This window comes from Vombatus ursinus, unplaced genomic scaffold, assembly GCF_900497805.2.
Source record: "Vombatus ursinus unplaced genomic scaffold, bare-nosed wombat genome assembly UNPS02014785.1, whole genome shotgun sequence".
Classification (NCBI taxonomy): Eukaryota; Metazoa; Chordata; class Mammalia; order Diprotodontia; family Vombatidae; genus Vombatus; species Vombatus ursinus.
In genome coordinates, this window is record NW_020954563.1 from 4,114,621 (window position 1) to 4,126,601 (window position 11,981).

Here is an 11,981-nt window from a genome sequence, read left to right on the forward strand (position 1 = left end):
GTGAAAGTAGGGGAGTGAATACTGTCCCCAGACCATCCACCTACCACAATATACACTTCTGCATCAAAGCAGGGTGCTATGGGTTGCCTCTCCCATGGTTAATCTCCAGTCCTATCCACTTAGAGTCAAGGAGTGGGGTTGACCCTTTAGAATAAAAGAGGTGGTAGCTTCCCACAGAATTTCTCTCATAGGTCGAGATGGAAGGTGCCTAGAGATCATTCAGCCTTACCCCCCCAATTTTACAGATGAGGAAACTGAGGCCTGGAGAGTTTAAAAGGCAATAACACACAGTTGTTAGGTGTCAAAAGCAGGATTTGAACTCAGGTCCTCTGACTCCAAGAGCTAGAACTCCATTCAATGACATACTCTGCCTATCTTTTCATTTCTTAAATGCTTTCCCTATTTAGCAGTAGGAGAGAAGCCTCTCCCTCCCAACTCCTCTTCCTCCTCGCTGTTCTTTGTCTAACAGAATGTGGGCAGTGTCAGCAGCCGTGGGTGGGAAGGGGGAAGCTGTCTGGTCCCCAGAAGCTTCACACTGGGCCTGACCAAGCTCTCCCAGGGGACTGGTGGTGCCTGCACATCACTGCCTTTGACACGTTTCTCTCCAGCTGCTGAATGAGAGGATTTACTTGGGTGAAATTTCAGCCTGAGGGGAACATGAACATCATAGTCATAATTTGAAGTGACATGTGGTTCAGTATTTTTTTTTTCAAACTGGCTGGCAAAGAAAAGAGCTGAGGTTCTTCTGAACTAGTCTAATGCCGAAAATGGACTTTTTAATCCTGTTTTTAAAAGGCCTAGAAGGTTTCCAGCTGGGTCAGTTGGAATATAAAGAAGAATAAAGTAGAGGAATCCCTTTTAAGGATGAAAGAAGGGGATCCTACTGTCTAGAAAGATGGGAGAAACCGAATGGCTTTCTTTCCTTTCTCCTTGGCCCTGAGTCTGCCTACTGACTCTCTGGGAAGGTGAGTCACTCCCAGAAATCCCGGGACAAATGTAGAAGGAGCCAATTAACATCTGTGGCACATTCAGAGTCAGGACCTGTACAGACTAAGGAAAGTTGAGAAATGGGGAGTTACCTCTTCACCCTGGAAGCTCACTCCACCCCTGGACACCATCTCACATTGGAAGTACTCTCTGCCCCCAAGGCCTCACTTTCTGATTGACTGGTTCCTCCCAGAACCTCCAGCTTAAGGAGGAGGCTCAGGCCAAAGATGTCTTCATTCCTCTCCAGAGATACTGACTCATCTCCATAGGATTTTCTCTACCATCCCCTCCCCTCTCCACTGGGTACCTTCCCCCCACCCTCAACCCCTCAACTTTCAGCTCCTTTTTACGGGCTGTGTTCCCCTATTAGAATGCAACCTGCCTGAGGGCAGCAAGCCTTCTGTTCTGCTTCTATTTGTACTCCCAGAGCTTAGCACACGTAGTAAGTGCTTAATAAATGCTTGTTGACTGACTGACTAAATCTGGTAGTTAGAATCAGATCCTTTACTGTTAGGGGTGGGAAGGATAGTATGTCTAAGCTGATAACAGAAGGATCAGAGTATCATTGCATAGCCTGCGTAATTGACCCCTAATTCTCTCCAATCTCTGCAGTCTCTCTCTCTGTCTGTCTCTCTGTCTCTGTCTCTGTCTCTCTCTGTCTCTGTCTCTGTCTCTGTCTCTCTCTCTCTCTCTCTCTCTGTCTCTCTGTCTCTCTGTCTCTCTCTGTCTGTCTCTCCCTCCCTGAGCTAGAACTGACTTCCTTCTTCCTTCTCTTCCCCACACACCTGCACTGACTTTTACAGGTCAAGGTTATTCCTCAGAAGGGAGGCCACTTGGCTACTGTTCTAATTATCAGAATCCTAGGAGTAACCTTTGTGGGTACCTATTTCTATCAAAACTATAGTTTACGAGCCCCAATCAATGTATCTTCCATTCACAAATCAACCACTAATGCTCAATATTAACCAAAATATTTAGTAAAAATGAATAGAATATTTATGTAACACTCCCTCCTTAAACATAAATTATGCCTCTGCCACATATGCACACCATGTCTGTGGGATGAGTAGGTATATACTTAAAGTCTCAGGGGAGTAAAGCATTAAGAATACATGTAACCAAGGCAACTCACAATTCAGAAACTGTAGACTTTAATGTCCTCATACTTTTCTGGAAATGTCTGTGAAAGTACCTTGATAAGCCTATAAAGTCTGTGGTGAACAGACACTATCACAGCTAAGCTGCAATTATCCACATTGTGCTTTTAATATTTCACTGGTTATTTCTCTGTTCAGATGGACTTCCTCCTTGACAGCAGTTATAGTATCCATCACTTCCAGTTTAAGGATGAGAGGATACCTTTAGTTGGTGTAATATCATCCTATTTTAAGTAAAAGAAATGACCTTTATCTTAAAGTTGGCAAAAGTCTCTGCAACTCTTCCTTTGCAGGATTTTCCTTTTTTTCTTCCTTTTACTTTTTCTCTTCCTGCTTCCCTTCCTTTTTATTTTTCTTTCCTTCCTTTCTTTCTTCTCTCCTTCTTCTCTTCATCCCTCCCTTCCTCCCTTCCTTTCCCTTTCTTTTCCTTCCTTCTTTCTATCTCTATCTCTTTGTCTTTGTCTCTCTCTTTCTGTTTCTCTGTCTCTGTTTCTCCAAATTCTTCTTATCAATTTATCTGTACAGAGGACTAACTTGGAAATCAGAGAACTGGATTACTCATATCCTGTATTTAATACTTATTTCTTGTTTGATCTTAGACAAGAAGCTTAGGCTCATACATTCAGATATTTGAAGCTAGAAGGGGTGTTAGAAGCCACCTAAAAAAATCTCCTCATTTTACAGATCTACAGAGGTTAAGTGATTTGTCCAAGGTCATACAAGTAGTAAATAATAGAGGAGGGATGTAAATACAGATTCTCTGACCGGAGCCTGTGCTGTTTCTTACAATGAATCTTAATAATCTCCAGATTCTCCACTATTTTTTCCTCAGGTCCTAATGCCAAGTTCTGCATGAAGACAGGCTACTTTACTTAAAACACAAGAATAAGTTGCTTCATAAACCTATAAAACTATGATGAGTGTTTTACTTTAATCACATGAGTCCTTCTCAACTCAACATTGAAACATTCAAAATACTGTCCCCATTCTACGGATGAAGAAGCAAATTGGATTTGGTAGTTATAACATAGAGACATATTTTTGACGTCCACTTATATGACATATTTTTTAAGATTCCTTTTTATTTTTCAAAAATCTCTCTTCTCCATGACCAGGCCTAATTCTCCAATGACAGGTTAATGTTTCAGAGTTGGCAAGTTGAATGGGAGTAATTTTAAAACCTGCATTGTAATAATGGAAGTCACTCCTTTTTGAGCCCATAACTAATTCAAAAGCAATTGAAATCTCCCAAAGAGAGCAGATTGCTGTGGGAAGCTATCCCCCAGGCCCCTAAGAGAGGCATCTAGACAGGCTAACTCCATCAGGCAGGCTGCCTTCAGAAATAGCGAGAGCTGGAAATAACTTTGGGGCATAAAGGTGACCATCCCATCAGCAGCTCTTCACTCATGCTGCTCAACACTCACATGATCTCATTGTATTTCATTTATTCAGTACAGGGCCAAGTTCCAGAGTAGCAAGCAAGATCTTTTGGTGGAACATTTGTGGGTTCTGGCCCCTGCTTCCTTATAAGAGGTTAAAAAACATGGTAGCCCCAGAAGCTCAGTCCAGGCCCCCCATGGGAGTATTTCTCTGAAAAAAGTTTGATTGACGGCTTCTAGAATCTCTTACTTTAAAAGATTTTTTAAAAGAAAATGTACATGTGGCTGAAAGCCAGAGCGTCTCTGAGAACTGTTTCTTTAGTCCCATAAAATCATTTTCTAAACTTGACAGTATATGACCCCTACTCTGGGGTTCTCTCCACCTCTGCCCCATACCTTTAATTATACTCCTAGAAACATTCTAGGCTCTGACAGCTGAGCTTTCAACTTATCTTGCCTGGAACCAAGATGCAAGACCATTTTCTGAGCATCTCTACATCAAACTATGGCTCAGGGCTACCACTTTCCCTTTATGTCATCTTTATCCATTAGAATATAAGCTCTTTGAAGGCAGAGACTTGCTTACTTAGATTTGTAACCCCAATATTTAACACAGTATCTGGTACATAGTAAGTCCTTACTAAATGCACTATCACCTGTCTATCTATCTATCTATCGATCGATCTATCTATCTATCTATCTATCTATCTATCTATCTATCTATCTGTCTGTCTGTCCGTCTGTCCGTCTGTCTGTCTGCCTATCTATCTACTACCCATCTATCTATCTATCTATGTGCCACATATCCCTATTGGGCCTAGATGCTAAAGCTGCATATAATAGACCTTAATATATTTGATATGAAAAGACCTATCAGGTTACCTTCACTAAACTCTCCCCTTCTTTCCTTTTCTCTACAATACAACAATAAAATTAATGCCATCCATGAATTGTAAAGGTTATTCTCATCTGTACCAACAACATTAAAGGAACCAGGGGTATTTAGCATAAATAAGAGAATACTTAGGGGAGATAAGATGACTGTCTTAAAATATCAAGAGCTAAAAAATGGAGAAAACAATTAGACTTCTATTTTTGGTTGCAGAAGAAAAAATAAAACCTGAGGGAATCTGTTCATTCATTCCTTCATTTATTGATTTATTTAGCATGCATTTATCAAGCACCTACTATGTACTAGGGATAGAAACATAAAAGAAAAGAAACAGTTCATGTTGTCCATGACATTCTATTGTTGTAAATCACAATAGCCTAAAAATTACTGGACTATAATATCTGTTGCAAGGGAAGGAGGCAAGTTAATAGGTAATAATGAATATTCCCAAAGAAATATGAATAAAAATTTTAAGGCACAGAAGAAAATTTTTAAAAATGCAGGAGACACAAACTGAGTGATTTTTTTTCTATCTGGTTAAATGATTTCTGCCTATATATGTAAATGTTAGGAAGTATATATTGCTTAAGACAATAAACTGAACATAATGGAAGCTTATGTAAACCACTTTCTTGTACTTTTTTATAGTAAAATGTATTTATAGATAATTGTTAAATTCACAAAAATAAAAATAAAGAATACCACAAGGAAGCCAATTTTAGCTCAGAATAATAAAGAACTTCCTAACAGGTACGGATTGAGCTGCCTCAATTGCAGATCTTGGAGGGAAGGGTGGATGGTCATTTGTTCAAGATGTTGCAGATAAGATTCAGACTTCAGTTGGGGGCTGATCCAGATGATCTCTGAAGTCTTTTTTCAAGTATAATAGTCTATCTTACCAAGATTCTATGAATATAGTCAGAAAATGCCCTCATTTCTCTCTCTTCTTTGGTGAGAATCATGATAAATTATGAAAGAGGGAGAATGCTAGGGAAGCAGTAATGATAGTAATGGTCAACTTCAAATATTGAGATGAGGTCATTGGATTTAGTAATGAAATGTTGATTGGTAACCTAGGAAAGAGGAATTTTCAGTTGAGTGGTGGAGATAAAAAACAGATTACAAGTGGTGGAGAAGTGCATAGGAGGTAAGTAAGAAAGTAGAGGCAATAAATGTAGAAAGCCCCTAACTTCCCTAGAAATTTAACTGTGAAAGGGAAAAAAAAATATGAGATGATAGTATAAGGAGATGGTCAGGTCAAATCTTTTTTTTAATAGAAGAGAGTTGGTCATATTTAAAGGCAACAAAGAAGAAACTAGTGGATAAGAAGAGATTGAAAAGTAGAGTATGAGAAGTGATGATCAAAAATGGAAATGTCTTTGAAGAGACAGGTGAGGTTGGAACTAAAGATAACAATACAGGAATCAATGCCGACAAGGCTAAGGTCCACTTCAGATTCTGGGAATGGAACAAATAAAGGATTGGGGGGGGAATACTGAGGTGTTTTGAAGTATGGAATTGGGAAGGAGAGGAGATTGCAATGAATGCCCTCAATTATTTGAGGTGAGGTCCTTTGCTGAGAGACAGGGAGATGGCGTATTGGTATTGGATATTTGACAGAGCTAACGTGGGAAGTGCAATGGAGAACTGATCATGGAAGAGTGAAAGGATTGTCATGAAGTAGTGAGGATTCCATTGAGACTTAATAACATGCTTTGCAGTGGACTAAATAAGCATTGTTGTTTGACTTCCTTCAGTAGAGTTCAGTAGCCAGTCACCTGGCAAGAAGAAGACAAGTAGTGGGAATAATCCAAAGTTATAGTCTAGAAAGGGATAAAGTGAGGGGAAAATAGGCAGGGGTTGAGATTATTGTAAAATTGAAATAGTTAACTGAAGAGTGAACATTTTGGAGGGAGGAAAATAAAGCCCATGTAGGGGTGAATATCTGGGCAAGTAGAAAAGTTTAAATTGACTCGAGGTTGTGAGGAGGGCAGAGAATGGGATTGGAAGGATGAAGGGGAATGGAGAGCTGGAGAGGCATTTAGGGGCAAGTGTAAGGACTTTGTGGATGATCAGGAGTTTGAGGGTATCAACCTTGGGTGAGGCTGAGGTGGAGTGAAAATGCAAATAGTAGATTTTAAGAAAGTTGGTAAACTGAGTAACAAGGATATTTCAGGGGACATTAACACATAAATTGAAATCTCCAAGCATAAGGGCTGGATTTAAAATGCAGAGGAAGATGGAGACAGGAAATGAGCTCCTTGAGAAAAGAAAGGAAGCCAGTAAATAATAGCCACTGGGCTCCAGACAGAATGATATTATCTTTAGGGAATGAATCTCAGAAGAGAAGTCACTGAGTGAAGGTGATAGAAGGAAGTTCCAGAAGTAGCAACTAGGAGAAAGAAGTGTGCCTATGTTCCCAGGTGTTGGAAGGCATGAAAGAAGGCACTTCCAATATTGGAGAGAGTAGCAACAGATGCAATGTCTTCAGGGGAGAACCAGTTTTCTGTGACTACAAGATGGAAGGAACATTAGAAGAATAGGTTTAATAGTAGGGAAATTGGTTAAAAATAAAACAAGGATCTCACAGGACACAATGGAAGGGCAGAAAACAGTAGGAGACATAGAGCTGATATAAATGAGTTTGAAGGAAAGAGGAGTGGTGGCCAGAGAAATGAGCTTTGGTCTAGGAATTCTATAGTCTGACCCTGAATCACAGATAGAAATATAGGCTCAATGAGTCTCTGTTTTCAAATTTATAAAATGAGGAAATTGTACTATATGACCTAAATGATCTCTTCCAGTTTTAAATCTATGATTCTATTATCCTATACTACTTGGTTACCTGAAGAAAAAAAAACTGTAAGCAGGAAGAAATTTTCTCCAAGGAGCCACAATAAGTAGGAAATCCTCCCTGCCCCCGCGCCCCACCCCCAAGAGAGGAGGGAGTCATGCAGTCCAAGAAATAGCAGCAGACAGGACATCAAGCAAGCATCAAGCCAAGACTTTCTGCAATATCAGTAGGCATGTTTAGATAGATAATTACAAGTACCAAGATAGGCATGAGGCTTAAAGAACCTTACACAATTATACCTGTAGACTTAGTGTAAGTTGCTAGAACCACCCAGTTATGGAAGATCTGAACTCTCATCAACATCTGTTGATTTGGGGAGAGACTGTGCACTGCTGTAAAAGTACTATTGAAAGAACTTTACACACTAGTGTTGACTCTGGATGGATGGATGTTTCTGGAAAATGTATTTAAGACTTAGTAAGATATACTTGTTACATTAAGTGAATTACCTGCACTATGAAGTCTTCTCTGATCCCAAGAGAGATACCTAGAATTGGGAACAGTGCACTCAAAGGCGCCTCAGTGTAATTTGAGGGGAGTGGTTTTTGTTTTGTTTTGTTTTGGGTCTAGAGCAGGAAAAGAATGTAGCAGGTGTCCTCTGATATTTTCCTAGGTCTTCATTTGCCACATTAACAAAGAATTTGTTCTGGCATTGATGATTGTCTCTCCAATGATGGGAATTTTTTTCTGCAATTGATTATGTCCTCTTAATGAAGTATGAAATCATTTCTTTGTCCTGGCATTGAGCACCACACTGAAGATGATTGATGCACAATCATTTCATACATCTGTCTGTACTCTTAAATTTGGTATTTAAGGGGGGGAAAGACAGAGGTGCACAGAGCAATTCAAAGACAAGGGGAAAATTTAAATTTGGCTTTGATTCTATAGAAGAAAGTCTACAGATCCACATGGCCACTCCAGGGAAGAACATGCCTTGAAGATGCTGGCATCAGATGAAGGGGACCAAACTGGAACTATGAAGAAGTTTCTGAACCAAGTCTTCTGGACCTAACAGAGAAATTCTGTAGACCACACCAGGTTCCTGGAATAAATGTAGGGTTTCCTAGGCCAAATGGGCCCTGGAGCCAAGGGACACAGCCATGATGTGATAAGAAAATTCAGATCTTGCCCTTCCCTGGTAAAGTGATTTATGGGAACTGTGAAGGTATGGATAAAGGGTTTTAATCTCTAGCAAATCTGGTAACTTTTCCCTTGAACAGGGATAAGGAAGGGAAGAAAGGGGATTCACTTCTTATATTACAGTTTTATAATTAAGGAGTACCTTACAATACAATACAATAAACATTTATTAATTGCCAGACACTGTGCTAAGCATTGGGGATACAAAAAGAGTCAAAGTCCCTGCTCTCAAGGAGCTTATAATCTAATGGGGGAGACATCGTGCAAACAAATATACATGAAGTAAAGGATGTACCAGATAAATAGGAAACAATTGAAAAAGGGAAAGCATTGGAATTAAGAGAGGTTAGGGAAGGCTTCCTGTCTAAGGTGGGATTTTAGTTGGGACTTAAAGGAAGCCAGGGAGATGAGTAGACTGAATGCAGAAGGGAGAGTGTTCCAGGCATGGAGGACAAACAGAAAATTCCCAGAGCTAGAGATGGAGTGTCAGAGACATTATAAGTGTCTGAGGTGGGACTCAGTGTGGAGGTGGGCTGATTGACTCTTTAATAACCTTGAAGGCTTTTCCTTTACCTTAAGTGCCTACAATTCCTAGGTAGTACTATCCTGGAGTGTGAAGGACTGCATAGGTCCCTGAGGAAGAGAAAGCTCACCAGACAAGGAAAGGAAAGTGGCAAATGGGACAGTGAGTTTCAAGTGAGACCTTTTCACTTTTTTGGGGGTGGGGGTGCTACATAGATCCTGCTCTATAGGATATGATTTGTTAAGCTCAGTAAAATCAGCATAAAGTAGTTGATAGAATGTTAAGCTTAGAGTTAGGAAAACCTAGGCATTTACATACTCTGTTAGTAGTATGGCTGAGCAAATCACTGAACATCATGTCTTAGGTAATTCTCTAGGACTTAACCAATAAATCATAGACAGGTTGCAATTTTCAGTGATGTAAGGAGATCTCACATTGGGAGTTCTCTGTGTTGAGAGATGCATTGAGGTTTCCCATTTGCCATTGCTTACATGGGAGCTGAATGCTTTTTGCCTTTGGTTGTGCCTAGACACACATCATATATTGAGGTTCCTGGGGCTTAGGGCACCAGGCAAAGAGACAGTAATTAAGAGCTTCCTGATTCCCTCTCATGAACTTGGTCTTTATCAATCCTTACTTTTGGCTCTGAGATATAAGTTACATTATTGTTAGCTGGTCTTTAAGTGATGAGCCTTTCCACATGTTGGTCAATTGGGCCTCATATAGCAGACACATAATTAGTCCATGGATCCACAACTAAAGTCTCCCCAGCCTGGTAGGACCTACCAGCCAGAGACCAAAATGTACTAACACAGCTTCCTAGAAACAAAGATCACCTCATGTCACTTTGGGGCATGAGAGGATGATGCCAATAGGGGATATGACTATAAATAATATAGATGATTTTTTATTAATGTGTGTCAGGGGGGAGGGAGGAGTCAGTGGCTTTATGCATAACAACTAAAATACAGGATTTAAACCCGTCTCTCTTTACTGAGCAGAAAAGAGTTTGTGTGAGACTATTGCTGGCTTCTTGACATTTCTCTGTTCTGCGTTTCCTGATTTCAGTAAGAAACTGCAAGTCAAGTCAGCAGGGCTCCTCTAAAAGCTCTCCATGCCAAGAAGTAGGGAAACTTTGTAGGAAATCTTCTGAAGTCACTGGTCTCAATTCCAGACATACAGGACTGGAAAATCCAGAGCACTGTTGGAATGACCAGGATTTAAAACTCACTCAGTCTCTCCAAAATTGACTTCATCTACTCTACCACCATAAAGCCCAGCACTGAATGTTAAGGTCCTCAGGGCATAGAGAAACAGTTTGGTCTTCATTCTATCCAATACTGATATAAAAACTTTAGTTACACACACACACACACACACACACACACACACACACACACACACACTTTCATTTCTGAGGTCAAAGTCTCACTCATTGCCACCACCAATCAGTAAGCATTAATTATTCCCTTACTATGTGCCAGGCACTGGTCTATGTACTGAGAATGGAAAATGAGGCAAAAACAAAACAGTGCCTTCCTTAAAGAAACTTATATTCTATTGAGGGAGACAATACATGCACATATAAGTATTTGCAAAATATGCAAAATGTACAACTGCAGGGTTGGGTGATGGAGTGGGCTTCCTCACTTTGGAGCAGAGATGTACTGGTAAATGTTTAGTAGAAGTTAAATAACACACTTTTAAGTTTAATCTGCAATACTAACATCTCTATGATTTTCTTAAGTCCATACAATCAACAAAATAAATCAAATCCTGATTCTTCGTGTTTGCTAGTTTCTGACATAAAATGCTCACACTGAATTTAACAATGGGTACGTCTTTGCTTTGGAAGCAACCTGTAGGCAAGTCTTATGTGAAAACAGAGGTTTTCCTGGGTTTTATTTCCTGGGGTCTACTATTCCTGAGAGGACTTGGGGGCATGTCTAACCATGAGAGAGATTGTACGATAGTTGAAAAATCACCCGATTTGGAGGCAACAGCCCAGATATAGAACCCAACTTTGTAACTTTCCCCGTGACCTCCTATTTGTCCCTTTTGTTTCTTCATCTGTATTTTAAGGAAATTGCCCCAATTAATCTCTGAAGAGCTTTCCAGCTCTAAATTCTATTCAATTCTACTTTAACCCCTTTCATGCCTGGCCTAATGGAGAGTGGGGTGAAAAAATACTGATTTTTAAAAATACGAAAGACCTGGTTTCCAATCCCAGCTTCCCCATGTCACATATAGGTGACCCAGCCCTGAGCCTCAGTTTCCTCATCTTTAAAGTGAGGGTAATAATACTGGCCTTACCAATCTCACTGAGTGTTTTTGGGGAGAAAGTGCTTTATAAAACTCAAAACAGTACAGAAATGTGGGTTGTTGTCATTGATGTTTGATGCTTTTATTAGTATCATATTCTCAGGGTTTTCACGTGTTTTATCATGCAAAAACTAAAAAAAACTTAATTCATTAAAATAGTGGATATAGGTATTATTATTATTATTATTTATTCTTGTTGTCTCATTCCCATCTAGAAACAAATAGAAAGAGTTCTAGGACAAATCATTATTCTGCCATTATTCTTTTATACAAAATATTTCACAACTGGATAAAGTAACTGCTTCTCATAGTTTAAATAAAAGTTTAAGATGACTAGAAACAAAGTAAAGAGCCATCAAAAGAGGAATGTTAAACAAGCTGTTGTACATGAATATTACAGAATATTTCTAAGCTATCAAGAGCAGTGGATGGGAAGAATTAGTGAGATTCATGTGAATTGATGTAAAGTAGTGTAAAAAGAAGCAGCAAAACAACATAAACAGAAACTCTTCCCACTATAGCTCAGTGATCCCTAACTTACATGTTTCTCATTGATGGTCAGCCACAAGATACAGTTAAGCCCTTAGGAATGGTGTTTACAAAGATGTCATAGTAAGAAGAGGAATTACAAAACACCTTCCCACCCAGGAACTTTGAAACTTACTCTCCCACAAATACACAGAGTATCCATGGAAAGAGTGGGCAGAACCTTAAAATTTAATGT